At 29.6% G+C, this 20,339-nt stretch overlaps 1 long non-coding RNA gene across 1 annotated transcript; it reads right to left on the reverse strand.

Annotated features, from left to right (window-relative positions):
- Positions 1 to 6,354: 6,354 nt before the first annotated feature.
- On the reverse strand, positions 6,355 to 6,991 carry LOC122512026. Its single transcript, XR_006302582.1, has 2 exons — positions 6,524 to 6,991; positions 6,355 to 6,450 (listed from the first exon to the last, which is right to left on the reverse strand). It is a non-coding gene; the product is annotated as an uncharacterized LOC122512026 (long non-coding RNA).
- Positions 6,992 to 20,339: the final 13,348 nt, after the last annotated feature.

Raw genomic sequence — 20,339 nt, forward strand, 5'->3', positions numbered from 1 at the left:
AATCTTTACACAATTTTCACTAAAATTTTCAGTCAAATATGCTGAATATTGCAAGTAAATATTTAATAAATTTTTAGGTAAGTTTCGGTGCCGTGGGGGTATAATTTGACCAGCAAGAAAATAATGTTTTATTCAGAAGGTGGTTCAATTGTAAAAAGATTTTAAAAGTAAAATATCTCAAAAATGTAGTAAAAAATTTTAAAAAGATCCCAGCACTCTAAATATATTTTTTTCGGTGCTATTTGAGCGCGTTCGAGGGCTACACTGAAAAAAATTCTTAGTAGATTTGACTACTTTTTAACTACTTTCCTTAGTTCAATAAGTCCCCAAAGATAATTTTGAACTTACATTAATTATCAGATATGTAGTTGAATGAAGTGATAATACAGTTGCATTAACTACTTTTCTTAGTTAAATAGGAACCAATGACAGTTTTGCAGTAGAATTAACTGCTGATATGTAGTTAAAGTTACTAAGATAAATCAGTAAAAAAATAACTACTGAAAATGGTAAAATAAAATTATTTATAATTTATTATAAATATTATCGAGTTGTATTTTTTTATATTTCCCCCTACCCACTTTTGTTTACCTATACCTTATTTATTTAATGTCTATATACCTAACGGAGAAAAATCTCTAAACGTCGGGAGTTGAACGCTCGACCCTAACATTCGTAAACCGATAACCCAACCACCTAACCACGCTCGCCCGCTTCGATGAGTTGCTTAATACTTAAAGGCATTCCTGACACAGTTCAACTGATAACTGTAGTTAATTTTACTACTTAAAGTAGTTGCATTTACAACTTTTCACAGTTGATAATCTTCTATAAAAATCTATAACATAAATTACATGGAAAATAATTCAACTCCTAGAAGAAGTAAAAACTACTACAAAATTAGTCTATCGAACTACTTTAAGTAGTAGAATCTACTACTTTCTGTAGTCATTTCTATAACATACCTGCAGTTACAAAGTTAACTGTAAAATTACATTAATTTAATTAATAATTTTTAACTACAAAAAACAGTTAAAATAAGTATCAAAAGTAGCCAGACTAACTAAAAAAGTAGTTCGTTTTATTACTTTTTACTCTACTAAGGGGATGTAGTTGAAAATGTCTCATGTATTTTTTTCAGTGTATGTATGCGTGTGGAGCTGTACCAATAATTACCGTCTATATTGTGTAATAAAAAGATTGTTTACTCTTTGATAGTATTTAATAAAAAACTAATATTGTTATAAAATAAGTAGCAGAAAAGAATGAACGAAATTACATTTGAGATCGATTCGAAACATCACTTTTTAAATTCACTTAAAATTTTCAAAACTTTGGATTTCGTAAATCCACATTTAATTCTAACTTATTGATTCCGAAATTTCTCTGAAAACAGAATTATTTGTACATTTTTTAAATAAGGACTTAAAAACACCCTTGAACTTTTCAAATACACAAAACAATCAAAATTGATTTTCTATTACTATGGAAACAAAACTTGTCAACACTGACTAAAAAAGAAGTTGAAACATAAAGATTACTTTTGCAATATTTTCCTTTATTTTATTCAATTCTTTTTTTATTTTACATTATTATTCCTCTAAATATATTTATTGTAATCATTTTCTTTATTTTAAGGGGAGACCCCACCTTAATTTTGACCCCTTTAAAATAAAATTATTAAAGGAGGTAATATTTTTTTCTTGCATCATTTTTAACCTGAAAACATATAAGATGGTCAAAAATATTTAATTTTAATTTTTGAAGAGGTTAGAATTTTTTTCTTCTGACCTATTGCATATTATCGCAAATCCATGCGAGAAGTTGTTTAGAATGGTAAAATATGCATGGAAAAAAATTTTCGTTAAAAAATATTAAAAACTGTAAGAGAAGATCGATTTTTAATATTCAAATCTTTAAATTTTGCCGAAATTTCGAAAGCCTTAAATCTTTAATTTTTTTCCAAATTGTGTATATTTACGTAATTTGATGCTATTATTCAAAAAACATTGTTAAAATTTATATTTAGCTCATTTTCGTGGTAAATTCCATAAAAATCATAGTCCGAAGCTTTTATGGTATACTTTATATATACCGAAATAAATGCAAAAAGCCATGATTTTTATAGTTTTTACCATGAAAATGAGCTGATCGTCAATTTTAACGATATTTTTTCGACTCAGAGCATCAAATTGGAAAAAAATAAAGGTTCAGGACTTCCGAAATTTCGGCAAAATTTAAAGATTTGAATATTAAAAATCGATCTTCTCTTACAGTTTTTAATATTTTTTAACGAAATTTTTTATCCATGCATATTTTACCATTCTAAACAACTTCTCGCATGAATTTGCAATAATATGCAATAGGTCATTTTTTATTTTAAGGAAAGGAATGAACTGATTTACTCATTTACCTCTGAAAATGTTATCAGCATACTATTGAATAATTCTATTTCTACACTGAAAAAAAAAAGTATTGAACCAAGAAAATTTTTCTTGGTTGAAGCAAATCGTGGGATTGAATACGGCCAAGACTATTAAAGTATTGATTCAAGAAAACGATTTTCTTGACATAGGATATTTGGGAGAAGAACATATATTCTTGATCCAAGAAAATATGGAATTCGACCAAGAAGTTAGTCTTCTTATACGAAGTATGAAATGTATTAAATGAATAAAATATTTTCTTGTTCTAAGAATATATATAGTTAATTGAATTATTTTATTTGATTCATTCAATTTTTTGTAACGTTCGTTCAAGTAATTCAAGATTTAAATGAAGAAAACATTTATTTTGTGAGAAGAACAGATATTCTTGATCCAAGAAAATATGGAATTCGATCAAGAAGTTAAGTAGCATGTAAGAAATGCAGAATATATTAATTCAAAATCATTTATGTATCAAATCAAGAAAGTATGTTCTCTGTCCAAGAAAATATTTTCTTGATTTGAGAAAATTTATAGATTTCAATCAAAAAAATACTTTCTCAATACAAGTAAATTATTTACTTAAATTACCCCCCCCCCCTTACCCCCATCCCATCCCATCTTTTCTAATACTTAGGTCAAACATTTTTATTATTTAATTAATTAACATTTATATTATTTTTTTTATTTAAATAATTAAATAATTGTTATTTTACATATATATTTACATTTAATTATTACTTAACACAAATACAACAAATATACCTTGAAAGAAAATTTTCCACGGTCGGAGGAATTGAACTCGGGTTGCACGCACCAGAAGCCGTCACGCTACCACTATGCCATCCTAGCCTCAATGGACAGTTTTCAAAAACTGATATTTAAGTTGCATATACATTTGAAGAAAAATATTTTCTTGGATCAAGAACACCGGCATTGTGTTAAGTAAAAAAAAGTTTCAAAGCAAATAAATAAAATGATTCGATTCAAGAAACATGAATTCTCCACACAATACTTTATTATTTTGCTTAAGAACATGATATTCTAGATTCAATACTTTTTGGTACTTCGGAAAAGTAAAATATTTGGTTGAAATAATTACATATTTAGTTCTGCCAAATACTAAATTGTTAATTCAAGAATTCTGTTCAATGCTAATATTTACTTGACACAAGAAAATGAATTTATTTCTTCAAATAAATATGGGATTAATTGAATATAATTTTTAATCAACTTGAAACAAATATTTACTTATATTAACCTTCGTATTTTCTTGAATCAGGATTATATGAGCGTTGAATTAAGTAAAAACTTTTTTAAAGGAAACAAAAGAATGATTTAATTCAAGATCTTACACTTAATTGAATTGAATAAATAAAATATTTCATTCCAGAAAATATAACATTCTCGCAAGAAATTAATGATTTTGAAACATGAGAATATAGAAATGCTTCAAGTAAAAGAAATGCTTAGATTAATTAATATTTCTTTGAAACAAAATAATTTTTAATTGAGTTGAAACAATTATTAACTTGTATTAATCTTCCCATTTTCTTGGCTCAAGACTATGGGTGTTGGATGAAATAAATAGTTGCTTTAAAGGAAATAAAAAAATTATTTGACTCAAGATACCAAATGACTCAAGGTAAATTACTTGACGTGAGAACATGATATTCTTGATTCAATACTTTTTCGAGACTTGGCGCATGTAAAACAGTTCGTTTGAAACAGTAGGATATTTACTTATGTCAAACCCATATTTTCTTATTTCAATAACTTTGATCAATGCTCAAAATTACTTGACACAAGAAAATAAATTTCTTCCAATAAGAAAATATGGGTTTGTTTCAAATAAATCAGGTCAAGAAAATGCATTTACTTGATTCAATGAACTTTTTTTTTCAGTGTATTACCCAAAACAAATTGATGTTTTGGCCTCTCCTAATGTAGTTGTCCCGTTTAAGAAAAAGAAACATAGGAAAGTTTCCATAAGTAACAAGGATTAAAAATACAGAATTTTGCTTTCAATTTCGTTAAATGAATATTATATTTATTATCAACAAAATGCGCATTTATTTACAAGGATAAAATTTACAGCAATTGGACGTTTTACACTTGAAAGTCCTCAATCTCGTGCTCTGCAAAAATAATACAAATACTAATACATAATAAAAATAATATAAGGTAAGAATCATTAAATCATTAAATAAAAAAAATAGATGATAAAAAGATATATAATTTAAAGTTTTTTTTCGGGATTTAAATATGTACAAAAAGATATTTTTTTGGATGATAGAATTTTATAGAAAAATAGCATTGACTGAAACTGAATAAAATAAAAGAATAAACATTATTACATTTGTGATCGATTCAAACACGAAAAGTCTATTTTACAAAAACTTATATTTTAAAGTCAGTATAATATGTTCAAAACGTTGAATTTTGAAAATATACATTAAACCTAAATTATTGATTTCGAAATTTCTATGGAAACAGAATTATTATTGTACATTTTTAAAATACAAATATGAAAACAGCCTTGAACTTTTAAACCACACAAAGTAATAAACATTGATTTTGCTATTACTATGGAAACAAAAATTGTCAACACTGACTGCAAAAATAACTTTAAACATTAAATGTTTCAAAAATTTACAAAATTGATTTCCTTTGATCTAAAATTTAAAACTATTTAAATATAAACATTGAACAATAAACGAGCAAAACACAGTAACAAGAAAGTCTTATTTTCAGTCATGAAAGAGACTTTACTTTAAGATGCAACATTTTTAATACAGCCTTTGTTTAATTAAAAAACATATTTTTTTAATGAATTTAATTATTTTTAATAATTATTAGCAAAGAATGTGCTGAATTTTTAGGCAATCATGCTAAAAATCAGCAGTTTTATACTTAATGTAAATTCAGATTGCCTATCCTTATTTTCAAGCAGTAAAACGTTATTGTTACAAAAAAGTACCGCGTAAGAGTTCAAACTAACTTAATGAAGTAATTAACAAAATTTATAGGATTCAATATTATTTTTCTGATATCTTCGGCAAAATGCACCATTGTCGAATTGTTCTAACCAAATAGAGATACGTTTCCGGATTCGATTTTTCACTTTATTTTTTTTCAATCATAAATCCAAGAATACTTCTGCATGCTTTCCTTGACGATTCCATATTTTTTTATATTTTATTATTGGTTTTTCACATGATGCACAAAACCTTTTTTGAGCTTTTTTTGTACTGAGGTCATAAAAAAGACTTGGAAATGGTAATAATATGTTTATTTTATTAATATTACATTTAAACACATAAGAAATTTTTATTCGTCATTTCAAAAATCATATCATTTCATCATTATTTTTAACAAGGGAATAAGAATGCGAGGAAGTGTTTTTATTTATTCAAAATACAACTACACTACTTTTTGGAATAACCTTTTAGTATATTTTACAACAATAAGATTTTTTAACAATATTAAATAAAGAGCTAAATGAAATAAGGATCTAATCAATTACTGCTTTTTCTATTCATATTTATTACTATCATCGCTACAATATATAAATTGAGAATTTTAAACATATTTTACAAAATTATTAAAAACCATATATGTATCACTTTTCTCTGAACTTATATAAGAGATAAAGGAAAATAGATTTTTTAATGTAGGAATCTATCGCAGTACATTTTAACAGGGTAAGTCTAATATATTATAAAATTAATAAAAAATTGAAAATTATTAATTATATAAAATACATGACAGAAAGGAATAAAAATTTAAGATTCTTCAGATATACAAATATATGTTACGTGAAAAGTAACTTACCTCTTAACATTTGTTATCCTCGTTTTAAATAAGAAATTCCGAAGAAATCTTATTTGGGAATGAGGAAAAAGAATCAATGAATAAAAGTTAAGAATTAGTTAAAATGAAATTTATTATAAAATAGTATATAATGATTTCTTGAAGTTCTTTATTTGTATGTTGCCGAGAGAAGACCAGTTCCAATAAACACCTTTAACAAATAGGCGTTTATTAGATATAGAAATTGTATCGAAAGAATATGATGAAAAGATTTAGTTAATTACCTTTATTGCTTCTTTGTGAAGCTGAAAACCCGTTCTCCGCTCGTGCGTCCACAGTCAGTTCAGATGCACCGCCTTTCCAATTTTTACTGCTTGGAGGTTTGACAATGGCTCGGTCACACACGAGATGGGTATTACTTAGACTGGGATAATCGTAGGTAACGAGTATAGATTCGCACTGACTACTGGTACAGAGATGATGTCGATCGCCTTGATTTAAATTAGATACTGACTGGATGCTGACTAGATACTGATTTTTGGATCCAAATTTAGGGCCTTATATACCCAGATCACATCCGTGTATCGACGTAATAGGGTTGTAAAAAGATTGCTCATCGATGGGTGTTTGTCAAGTTTGCTTGGTAACAGGTCTGGTCTAAGGTTACTTAGAGGTCACACACGTGGCATGTGACATATATAAAAAAAATTTACTCTATGCAGTTTGTAGTAAGAAAACAATACTAAATAATAGAAATGGATAAACCAATTTAAAATTGTCATCGATTAAAAAATTAATTTTTTTAGACAAAGACTAGTTTTTTGAAATCATTTGAAATATTCAAAATTTTAAATTTTATAACATTTAACCTAACTTATTGATTTCAAAATTCCTATAAATACAGAATTATTTGTATATTTTTAAAGCTAGGAATTAAAAACAGCCTTGACTTTACACAAAACAATCAACATTGATTTTCTTATTACTATGGAAACAAAAAAATGTTAACACTGACAGCAAAAAAATTTAAACGCAAAGTTTGATATAAATTTTCAAAATTTTTCATGCACATTCAAATTGACTAATTTCAAACATTATTAGAGGAAAATAAATAACAAAATTAAGCAAACAAAAAAATTTATTTACATCAACCAAATACGTTTAACTAAAACTATTTATTTGAATCAAACAAATCTTTTCTCTTGAAATATACAAATTATTTGGTTATATAAAATAAAAATGTTTGGTTAAGTGTAATAACCATTTGGTTAATACAAATAAACGTATTGGAAGAAATTTTTTGGTTGAATCAAACAAACGTTTGGTTGACTGTATAGCAATGCATTTATTTGGTTGATTCAACCAAAATTTCGTTATTTCGAACAAATTTTTTTCTGAGTGCCATAGCTATGAATTTTAATTCCATAATCCTCGTTCTTGTCGATGACGATCAACTGAATACAAAATGATTTAAATTAACAACAAAACAAAGACGAAAGGGAAAACAAAAATAACATTATATTTCTAGTAGGCACGAGAATATGGGTTATCTCTAACCTGCGTTTAGGACATTTCTGAATAAAATTACAATAAATATATAAGGTAAGTAACAGAACAGTCTTGTTGCCTCTTCCGATTTGTTTTCCGAAAAAATTATGTAGTTTTTTCAAACACTGGTGCATTTATATCAAGAAAAATGTTATAAACTTTGACATTATTAGATACAAACGAACCAAACTTATTGATATCGAAATCTCTATAAAAAACAAAATTGTCCATATATGGAGAAGATTCTTTATCAGTACGTTCTCCTTTAATTAGATCAAAAAGTCACATTTCGATACCTCTTGTCACTTAGAAATAAGAAAACACACAAGAAATCACTTTTTGGGCTGCCCTTAAATTACTTTCTCGGCTGCCCTTAAACTGTTTAATCACAAAGAACAATCAATATTGATTTTGCTAGGGCTATGGAAACAAACATAGTCAACACTGACTGCTAAAAAAAACTTTGAATATTAATTTTCGCAAACTTTAACAAAATTTACTCTATAACGTTAAAAATTAAAAACTACTAATATAAGATAATTAATAAAACATTATATCAAGAAACTAGAACTAAAACCAAAGTATTCTAAGAATGTTCTTAGACTTATTTACGTATATGCTTAAACATATTAATTTAGAAAAGTTGAAAATTCTACCGAGGACTTTAGTACTCTTTCTTAAATATTCAAGTGCTGTGAGGGATAATTTGTATATATATGTTTACGGAGAGAAAAATCTACCGTTAATAGTATGATACAACTTATACTTATTTCGTTTTGGTGTACAATCAGGTTGTACAGAGAAACATTTTTTATTGTAGTGGATAGAATAACAATATTTTTGTACCATATTTGATAGAACCGGATAACACCATCTATTTAATATCAAATTTTACCATCCATTTACCTCAGTGTACTATATACAATAATTAGAGGTGCAAATTTACAGAGTTTTATAGTACCTAATTTATATTTTACAATTCTTCCAACCACAATCCACTATTATACACTCAGAATCAGTAATTCCTTCATTTAATTTGACCTCTTCTCCAAATTAAATGTCAATGCTTAAGATAACCGCAAAAATGCACAATTTTTTTTACCATATCTACTGATGATGATTTCAAGAACAAAAGCAACAACAGAAAGAACATAGCCAACAGACAGTAGGTACATAGATATCAGCAGAATCTTGGCCTTTTCACTTTCTTCAGACGATGACATTCTCTGGAGTACTTTAGAATTCGAATATGATACCTTTTGTATCAAACCACAATCGATAACATTGAGTAGAACTTCATTAAGTCGATCAAAATACGGAGATGATATTCTTGAAATCCACCCAGCATGAAAAAAAGCTAAAGGTTCCTCCAAAATTTTAAAATTTCCTTTCTCATTGTAAGACAAAAATTTGTTAACTGAATACTCAGAAAAAAACAGTATACAACTTATATTCTGATATTGTATTAAAAGCTTTAAGCAGTCCTTGGAAGGTATTCGGTCTGAAAAAGCAACAGACTTTTTTGCTATTTCTCGAATGTACGGTAAAGGACTTTTCAACATTGAATTGTTGAATAAAGGATTCATTACTGGAATTAGCGACGATGAAGCCAATTCTTCAAGTGTTGTTATTTCTGTTCCCGATAGTAGAGAGAGATCCAAAATGACAGAAAAAATGTATCCGGTGTAAACGATGCAAGCAATAATAACAGTTCCAAAGATTATTCTTTCAGCCAACTTTTCTGGCTCCTGTACTACAGACATTCCCATTATTACTCGACTGATGTTAAAGATTTCCCATATATTTTTATTAAAACTCAAAATGCAGGTTGTCGCTTCAATCAAGCAAATTAAAACGGTTGTTGCAAGAAGCATGTACAAAAATTCCTGTGAAATAACAAGAACATTGGAAACTTTTGTAATTTTTGGAATTACAGCTTTAACATTGTGATATTCAAACATGCGTATATTTATAATATTGTCTTTCCTCAACACTAAACCACTAGAGAGAAATACATGCATCCAAAATTCAGCTCCACTTTTTTGTAACTGCACTCTGCGATAAGGTTCCTCTACATGTTTTACAATTATAATTTGTGGTGAGAAATTCATTACTTGTGCCAAAATGTTAACAGTATTTGCCATAGATGATCTTCTAATTTTTAATGCCATCTTTGAAATACTTAAAATCTTTATAGGGTATCCATGCAAATTCTTCAATTTATTCGGAAACCAACGAATTGTTGATGAGACTGAACGAGAAAAATACTTCCCTGTGAATGGATTTAGACGCATTAAGACTGGTAATTTGTGTTTTTCATCAGCAAGCAACACATGCTCTCTTTGATCGTAAGCCAAAATAGTTACATCTAAAAAATCCTGTTTCCACAAAGATTGCAAGTATTTGTGTTCTTGCACTAGACTCAAGTTGCTAAACTGTACTAGTAAACATCTCGGTAGTGATGATCTGTGTGATGACACTCTAATGTTTTTCATTGCTTTATATAACTCGTCTGTCGATTTCCTATTGTCCGTATCTTTTTGTAATGCAAACAATGTTGTTCTTCTTGATCGTCCAAGAGTTTGCGAATATTTCTCTAATTGTAAGTTGTACCTTTTACTGATGCTGATACTTAAAGAAGGAAATTGTTTAGTAACTGATTTTACAAGAGAATTAATTTCAGGTTCTGTGTTATTTACTTCATTTTTAAGGATGAACACTACCTGATGCAGTTTCGACTCTTTCTTTAAATACCTTATTAAACCGTCATAGTAATTTTTGGTAGATGGTCCAACAATATGAGGCAATATCAAAAACATGATCGAGAGAATGTCACGCGTAATCTTCATTTTAACTGATATTGTATTATCGAATCGTATTTTTTAGTTTACACCTCTAATGTTACTTTCTTGGTAAATATACTGACTGTGTCACAAAAGCATTGACAGGTGCTCTATTTATGTAAAAAAGTCTGTAGTAAGAATAGTTACCTAGGTGATTCTTTTAATGATACGTTATATTCTATAATTAGTGTACTTTTTACGTACCATGCCACTTTCAAGTTATCAACAAAAAAGTAGCATGTTTATGCTGATAAAATTCGAAATATTTTATTTTAATTTAAATTTTACTTTTTTAAATAACGCTATCTTCAATATGCACAAAAAAGAAAAATTTTAGGGACTTCAACCTTTTTTTCAAATGTGAGGTGATCGAAAGTTATCGACTACGGATTTATATTATGCACAAAAATGTCTTTCACGTTGATTCTTTAAAGTAACCACTCTGTAGTTTTTCTCATAACCTAGTAATATTTTGCTTTATACATTTTTTATTTAAAGGTTATCATTTGCTAGAAAATCTAAACACAATTTATAATCGGTCACTATTCATAGAGTATAAATGTTTATTATAATTTATTGTAAATATTTTATATTTTAAATGATAAATGCATGAAAGAGAATATATATAATTATATATATCTGTACATTTCTGTAAAATTCTGGAAATTGGAGTTAGAAAGGGAGATGAAGTTGAGGAAGGTCAAGAATGGCGCCTGAAAGTAAATTTTTTTTCAAAATTTAACACAGGATGGACACAATTTTTAAAAGTTCTTGAATTCGCTTGAAATCTGTTACTCGGGGGGTTTTCGAGGTAGTGGATTCAATATGCCAATAGTGCATGAGCAGTTGTCAAATCCTATTAAAATATGCCTATTTTTAGGTACTATTTTCTCAGCTCTAAATGATTAATTTTCATCAAACTTTCTTCTAATGATTTAATATACAAGGGACTAAAATCAGATTGTTCGATGGAACAAAATTTTTATTTATGGATTTTCTGTGCCATTTTGAAAAAATCACATTTTTCCACACTTAGGTACCATTCTATTGAAAACCACTTAACGGATATGGTTCTTTTTTTAAATACTTATACACCCAGGAAACAAAAACCTATTCGCTTGTTTTGAATCGGTCGAAAGCTCTAGTGAATACGCATTCTTAAAAGGCGAAGGCAGATTAATTCTGATTATTTGCACTACTTATTGAATAGGACGTCAATAATTTGAATCGGGATAACAAACTTTTTATTATCCGATTCACAATGTGACATGAATCGGAGGTGGCGTCGAATGAGAATAGTATATGTATGATAAAAATGTTTACAGATAAATAAATATTATACCATTTTTCAAAATAAATTAACGAATGTTAATTATTTTCAAAATAAATGTTTTATTAAATATGTACAAGAAGAAAAATGAAAAGTATTATGAACCCGAAAACTTTTTCGCACTATAATATACAAACACTTCAAGTGCTAAAAATGTTCATCAAACGTCGTAGATTTCAATTTCAATAATAAAAATTGTCCAATATCTTTAAATATTTTACTAAGCTGACTTAATTTTCACGAATCTAAGCACTCGATAACATAATTGTCCACTATTGCACATTATTTATTATATTATTAACCGTATTTCAAAAAACGCCACAAACCGAAGCCACATGGAACGCATTTGATATAATATACAGAGAGCCGCACAACGTTAGGTTAGGTATAGATTTCAAAAGTTTTTCTTTCACTTCCAATTCGCGTTTTTTCATAGTACCTATTCAATAATATTTAACACGATTCAGTCTGTATCGAAACATTCTTATTAAACTTTACATTTTCATACTGCCCTTTCAAAAATAATTTTACTCATTTGCTTTATTATGCTGTTAACTGGAAGATGCTTATTGGAAAAATTAAAGGTTATTTTCTCCAACGTAGACTATTCAGGTGTATAAAATTGACAATTTAGTCAATGGGAAAACACAGATTCAAAAATGTCTAAAAAATATTCCGATTCAAATTTCCCGAAACCGATTAAAAGCAAGTCGCTTAAATCCGCATTCTTAAAATGTCTGATTCACTAGAAGGCCTGATTAATAGGTTTTTTTTCCTGGGCATTAATAAACTGTAATCTGATAGTTAGGTTTTACAAATAAATTAGTTTATTTAAAGTTATTTGATTATTTAACAGAAAAACCAAGAAAACGAGTAATTGTTTTTCAAAATCGCACAAAAAATTTAAAAATAAACCCCTGCTGGAAGTAAAGAGATACAAAGAGATTAAAAAAAGGGGATAAAAAAAGATTAGAAAATATAATAGTTTGGAGATGCAAAATGGATACTTAAAAGAGATACAATTTTTTTATCTCTTTCTATAACTTTATATTTATATATCTTTTTATCCCTTCTAATCTCTTTATATACAGTTTTAGATATAGAAATATATAGAAAAAAATATATAGAAAGAGATAAAAAATTGGGGATGCAAAGTGGTGAATTAAAGAAGATAGAACTTTTTAATCTCTTTCTATTCATACATTTCTGTCTTCCTCTATCCATTTTCACATCCTTTCTAATCCAAAGGAAAGTAAAAAAGGAGATACCCCTTATAGAAGAAATCGATTAATTTCAATTAAAAACTTTCTCTATTGTTGTTAATTGAGTTTCTTAATCGTGTTGTTTTAATTCATTACGATTAACTATAAAAAATTTGCAAGTAAATCTTTAATACATTTTTAGAAAAGTTTCGATGCTTTGTGAGTTTAAAACTAATTTTGGTTGTCTATTACTGATAAACATTTATTGGTTAAATATATTTACAATAAACTATAAAAATATGGAAGTTATAAACTCAAACAAAAACGTACAATCGCACAGTGCATAACACACGCTTTCTGATCTACGGATCTACTGACCCGACGCCATGACACATAACAGCTGGGAAGATCGACGCATGCGCGTATAAGTTTATGAGTATGTATATAGAAAGGGATATACTATAGTAGATTAGAAGAGATAATCTTATTATATCTCCTCAAATCCCCATATTCTTAACTATCCCTATCTCTTCTAAATGAAGTAAGGAGATAGAATATGGGATTGAAAGAAGATTAAAAGAATAACATTCGGAAAAGAAGAATGATAAAAAGGAATAAAAAAGGTTTATAGTTTTGCAGTCTCGCATTTCTATCTTTTTCTATCTCAATAATGGGAATAATGGTAATAAATAAGTGTTAATAAGATCCTACATAAAAAGCGATGGAAAGGTATAAATAGGATATCAATAGTTATTAAGAAAAGGTTATAAATGTGGAGAAAGAAGAGTATCGAGAACTTCTGTCATAAAAAGAGATAGAAGTTTATAGACAGGTTATTAAAAGGTATTGAGAATAGGTTATTAATAGGTATAAAGAATAGTGTCTATAAGGTCTAACATTGAAAGAGATACAAGGAAATAGACAGGATTTTAAAAGTAATAGAGAAAAGGTGATTGAAAGGGATAACAAAAAGTTGTAATAAGATTGTATATAAAAAGAGATAGAAGGGTTTAAAATGGCTATTAAAAGTTATTCAAAAAAGGTGATTAAAAGAAATAGCGAACAAGTTGATAAAGGTAGGAATAGAAAGGCATAAAGAAGTATAGGTAGGAGATTAAAAGTTATACATTATTCATATCTCTTTCTATATTAGCAATAGAAAGGGATTAAAAGAGAAAAGGTTTCTATCTATTTACTTCCAGCAGGGACATTTGGCTTTATCGAACGATCAGATTTTACTCCTTTGTATATAAAATCAGCAGGAAAAAAGTGTGATAAAAAAATAAATATTTGGAGATAAGAAAATGGTACCTGAATATAGGCATATTTCATTGTGATTTTATAACTTGTTACCCCTTAAAAAGGAATCAAAATCATGATCTGCCTCAGAAAAAATATTATCGGATTTTGAATTTTTAAAATCTGTCTTTAGATGCGTAATCAGCAAGCCCGAAAACTCCTGTGTAATAAATTTCAAGCGAATACGATGCATTTTTAATTTTGTCGTCCGTCATATTGGATCCGCTATTTTGAATTTTTAAAGTCTGACTTCAGATTCGTAATTAGCGACCTCGAAAACCCCTAAAGTAACAGGTTTCAAGCGATTTCAAGAACTTTTAAAAATTGTATCCATCCTGTGTGGAATTTTGGAGAAATTTTTACTTTCAGGCGCCATTTTGAATAAAAAAATACTATAAAAAATTACACTCGATTCTCGTTATAACGACGATCTCGGGACTTCAAAATCTCGATATAACGACAGAAGGAGAAGATCCTACTTCACGTTCTATTCAAACGTCAAATACGTGCAAAATTTTTCGTAATGTATGTTAATTTATATTAAAAGTTTTTAAATTATAGAATCAGTTTAAAGAAAAAGTAAGTATTTTTAATAATAATCGGATCACTAGATTCTTTAGGTTAAATAAAGTTAAGAGTCGATTAAATTTGTCGTTTTTTTTGAGTTAACCAAAATTTTGGTTAAATTGAATTCTTAAATTCGTTCATGTTTTTTTTGTCGTTGTATCGAGAGTTTTAATGTTCGTTATAACGAGAGAACGTTGTAACGAGATTCGTTATAACAAGAATCGAGTGTATGTTCTGAGGCTAATTTTCTTTTCTACTTCGGATTAGTGGTAAGATTGAGGCCGACACGTGTAATTGGTGTAGGCACCATCGACAGCGATAACCCATTCGGTAATTTTTTACCGGAATTTCCGGTAGTAACTAGAATTGAGCAGGAAGTTATTGTTCAGTCTTGTGGTGTATTTCATCATATACACACATTTGGTCCTTCTGCTGCTCAACAGGAACGACGTTTACCCCCTCATAGATTGAATATTGCAAAGGAGAAATTCAACGAATGATTAAACTTGGTATTTGTACACTGAGAGAAGTCCGGGAACTAATACGTCCCGTGCGAGGCTTGAGTGATAATTTTGAATGTTCTTATGTGAACCCTCGATCGGGACGTCTCAAGCCCCGATAAAAAACGTGGAACGTCCCGAAGCGGGATTACTTACAACTTTTAGTTTCGGTCACGAGTTGTTCTCTCACATGCGGGAACAATGTTTGACAGACTCGGGGCGTCTGAGCCCTAGATTCGAAACATCTCAAACGCAACAAGAACAGTAGCTTATAGCGACGTCTAGCGGTAACTATTACGCCCTGGACTTCTCTCAGTGTAGACCATCCAGTAGCTCTTGTGCAACCCTGGTATTAAGGAAGTTAAAAAAGAACTGTTCTTGGCGCATTTTTGGTAACTTTAGGCTCCTAAATACCCAAACTATACCTGATAGGTACCCGGTGCCTCATCTTCACGATGATTTTCTATCAACCTACATATAAAAAAAATATTCTCGAAGTTGGACCTGCATATATCTTACCATCAAATTACAATAAACACATTACGTCTGTAATAACGCCGTTCGGTTTGTTTAAATATACTGTGTCGACTTTTGTTTTGCAAAATACAGGTTAAACTTTCCAGAGATACATTAATGAAGCACTGGGTAAGTTGGAATATGTCTATGTATACATCGATAACATACTCATATTAACGAGTAATCGTTCGGAATACAGGAGGCATTTGCTTGAAGTCTTTAAATGATTGAACGAATTTAATCTGCGAGTTTAGTAAAATGGCAATTTTAAAAAGTGAAATTGAGTTCTTAGGTTCTTAATTAGTGAACATTGCATCAAGCCAACATCAGAGAAAATCGATGACTTTATTAATTTTCCTAGGCCCAAAACTGTGTTGGATCCTCGCTAATGCATCAATGACAATTGATCCTATAGTCAATGCATAAATTAGACTTGTAACTAATGCATCAGACACAGGGTTAGGAATTTTCAAGGTAACAACGTTAAAATTTATTTAACTGAGACTGATACAAAAGAAATGATCTGAAATTATGTATCCAGATGAAGAAATTAAAAAATATATATATATATACACAAAATAAACAATGTTTTCAACAAAAAAATCCAAGATTTAGAAACAGTTTACAATTTAAAAATTAATAATAATATTACTAATACTCCGCGGCCATCCACATATTACGTCACACTATTTCTGGCCATTTTTGACCCCCCCGTCCCCCATGTCATACTCTATTACATACATTAGCGCCATTTTCTCTCCAGGGTGTCACAAATTGTTTGACCCCCCCTCAATTCTAATGTTTCAAATTTTTAATTGAGAATAAATACCATTATGTAATACAAATCAGCAGATTGAATGTGAACCGCAACCTGGCTGCTCAAATGAAGTTGTGAGTTTAACTTATAACACTTTAAATCAGTGCAATACTGTTGTAAATAGTATTAAATATGTGTAAGTAATTTATTTAAATTAAAAATAATTAATATGTATAAATAAAAAGAATTTTGGGTCATATAATTAAAAATTGTAAAATTTATTTGTTTAACGGTGTTGCGCAATTTCAAACAGTGGTCGCCTTTTAAAAATATCTGTTTGAACGTAAACGTAATTGTCAAAAGGATTTTTCTCCCAAATTGGACAATTATTGAAAAATAGGGAAAAATACCAGTTATCCTCAAATTTTGTTCTTTCATTTGTGCACAAGAAATTGAAAATCCAATATATACACGACGTCAAGAAGTAAAATGAGAAAATTAGATGTGCTCATTAGGTGCTGCCCTCTGGTGGTAATTTTATGTAACGCGCATTTGTTTAACTTTTTCTTATTTTACTTCCTGTCGTTGTAAATCTAAATAAATTTTTTACTTCTTGCGCGCAAATGAAAGATAAAATATTCAGCATATCTTGTATTTTTTCCGATTTTGCAATAACTGCCCAAATTGGGAGAAAAATCATTTTCAAATCAAGTATACATTAAAGCGCGTTCCACACTAGATGCACGACACGACGTGCGTGCCCCCTCTTCAATACTAACTTCTCCTACGTGAGGAGGGGAAAGCATTTGGTAGATGGAGCAGAGGGGGCACGCGCGTCGTGTCGTGCATCTAGTGTGGAACGCGCTTTAAGCAGCAATTTTTAAAAGGCGATCACTGCGGAACACCATTAAATGAAATTAAATGGATTGAAAAATCGTTTTAATAAATGGAAAAAATAATAATAATATTTAGATATTTTAATACTATTTCAAATTATTTCCAAAATTTGGAAATAATTTGAAATAGTATTAAAATATATCTAAATATTATTATTATTTTTTTTTCGTATTTCAATAAATAAATATTTAATATTTCAAACTGACGAAGGTAAACTCTGTGAAGAGATATACCAGGTTGCACTCCCTCTGCGGAAACTTCCTGCTGTCTTGGAGAGACACATCGACCTCCACGTCCGAACGAACATGCTCACGTGCCCTTGGATATCATAGGCGTCGCATCAATGCTCCGGCAATGCTATAACGTCTGTGTAAGTAACGGAGGCGGTTCAGGGCCCATCTTGGCCAGATGGTAGTGCCCTGCTTAGGCTCGCTCGTTCCTCGACACGGAATAAAACAGCAGGAATCATGAAAATGAGCGGTAAAAAAATGACTACCTGCAGGGTAATGCTTTGGCTAAATCCCTCTCCGGTTCCGATCGTCAAGCGCATAGCGTGGGGCGATGGCCAGTGGCCCGTGGATGCAGGAGGGCAAAAACGCTTTAAAGATTCCACAGATCATTTTGGAAAGTATCCAAGTAGACGAAACTGGTGTACTAGGACCCAGAAGAGTTAGCGATTCAAGTGTAGGCAGCAACGCTTCTGCTGATGCTATCGCTATTGATAATCAGGGCAGGGACACTTGTATTAAGCTGCGAGAGGAGGAGGCGGCTTGAATTGAAAGGATTGAGGAGGAGGTACGCAAAATGCTGGAGTCCTGCGAGGTACAGACGAACGACAATATGACGATCAAAAATGGTCTGAAGAACCTTACAGAAATTGTACAGGAGGTTAGACAGAAGCATGAAGCCGCGAAGGAGCAGGATGCGCGCTTCTACCACAGTATCCACAGTATGTATATTTCGGAAGAGAAGACGAGAGCAATTCCAAGCAAAGGTCATTAGAAATGTCGTGCTGGAGTGCTCTAAGAAAAGGAAGAAAAGTAAAAGTAGTCCAGAGGTGACAAAGGAGGTAAGGAAAAAGAAGGAAGCATCTTCTAAGATACCGAAGCCAACAACAAGTCATGGTAGTACGGCGAAGTCGGCGGCTGGAGGATCTACAATGATCGTTAGGGTCGCAGAAAGAAGGTCTTTTGCCGAGGTGCTGGAAAAGGTCCGCAAGGAGGTAAACTCGGAGAAAAGTCAGACAAGAACGGGTTAACTGAGAAAGTGACCAGAGTTGTGGGTGATTTGGGTAAGGTGCACAACGCGGATCGAAAGATTACTCTGGAGATTCGCGACCTGGATTGCCTTACCCACTACAAGTATATGCTGAAGCAAATAACACTTTCAATATTAATGTATAAGTGATAATTTAATATTAATTATAATAAACAAGTATAAAACTTGTTATTTATAAAATAACACCGTTTTATTGTCAATAAATAATTACACTTAAAAAAGTATACAGAATTTTACATATAATTTATTTAAATTTAGGGATGGCAACCGAAAACAATAACCGAAACCGTTAACTGAAAAATAGAAATTTTTAAAAAACCGAAAACTAGAAACCGAACCCCAAAAAAATTATCTGAAACAGAAAACCGTAAACCGAAACCCATATTATAAAAATTTTAAACCCTTTATTTCAAAACCTAAATTTCGTTTTTTTGGTTTTTAATATAAAAGTAAAACTGAGTAGAACTAAAAATTGGACAAGTGCGGGATTGCATTGGCACTGAAATGATGGGTTGACCAATATTAAAATCTTTTGGTACAAACAAATAAATGAAAAAGAAATATTGAAGTATAGTATGTTTAATATTGTAAATAATAGGTAGAGGAACCAAATTTGCAGAATACAAATAATTAATTAAAAAATTTATTAAAAATAAATTAGAAAAATTTTTTCTGAAATTAATTATTTGTTATCAGCCTGTAAAAATACACTAGTATACCAATTTTTAGCTAATTAGGTCAAATAATGTAGAAGTTAGGGGGAAAACGTTTTTTCAAAAAAAATTTAGTTTTTTCTTGACAACGCTATGGCTATTTTATAAAATATAAAACAAATTTATAAATAAATTATGAGTAATTATTATACATATTTCATTGTAAATAATGAAAATGCACACAAATATTTTCATTCATATTATATTGTCCAAGGAAAACAACCGAAAAACTGAAAGCTTTAACCCAAAAAACCGAAATTTTTATGAAACCGAAAACAAGAAACCGTAACCGTAATTATTTACATTAAAAACCGAAACCCAAATACAGAAGCACTAAGTCTTTGAAAAAAAACCGTAACAGAAATACCGAAACCGAATTTTTTTTAGAAGAATACAGAAAATTCGAAACCGATAAAATCTCGGTTGCCATCCCTGCCTGTTTAAATTTAATATCGTACAGGATTTAACAATTGAACGTCATTCTAAGTAAATCTTTTAAACATTTTAGTAAAACTTTATAAATAAAACAGAAATTAATTTTATAATTTCAAACACAAGAAAAATTATTTCCTCTAATAATCAATGCTTAGGTAAAATTTTCTGAACAAAAGATTTATTTTTCTCGTAAATTTTTTAATGACCTGATATAT

Source organism: Leptopilina heterotoma, unplaced genomic scaffold (genome assembly GCF_015476425.1).
Source record: "Leptopilina heterotoma isolate Lh14 unplaced genomic scaffold, ASM1547642v1 Lhet_92, whole genome shotgun sequence".
NCBI lineage: Eukaryota > Metazoa > Arthropoda > Insecta > Hymenoptera > Figitidae > Leptopilina > Leptopilina heterotoma.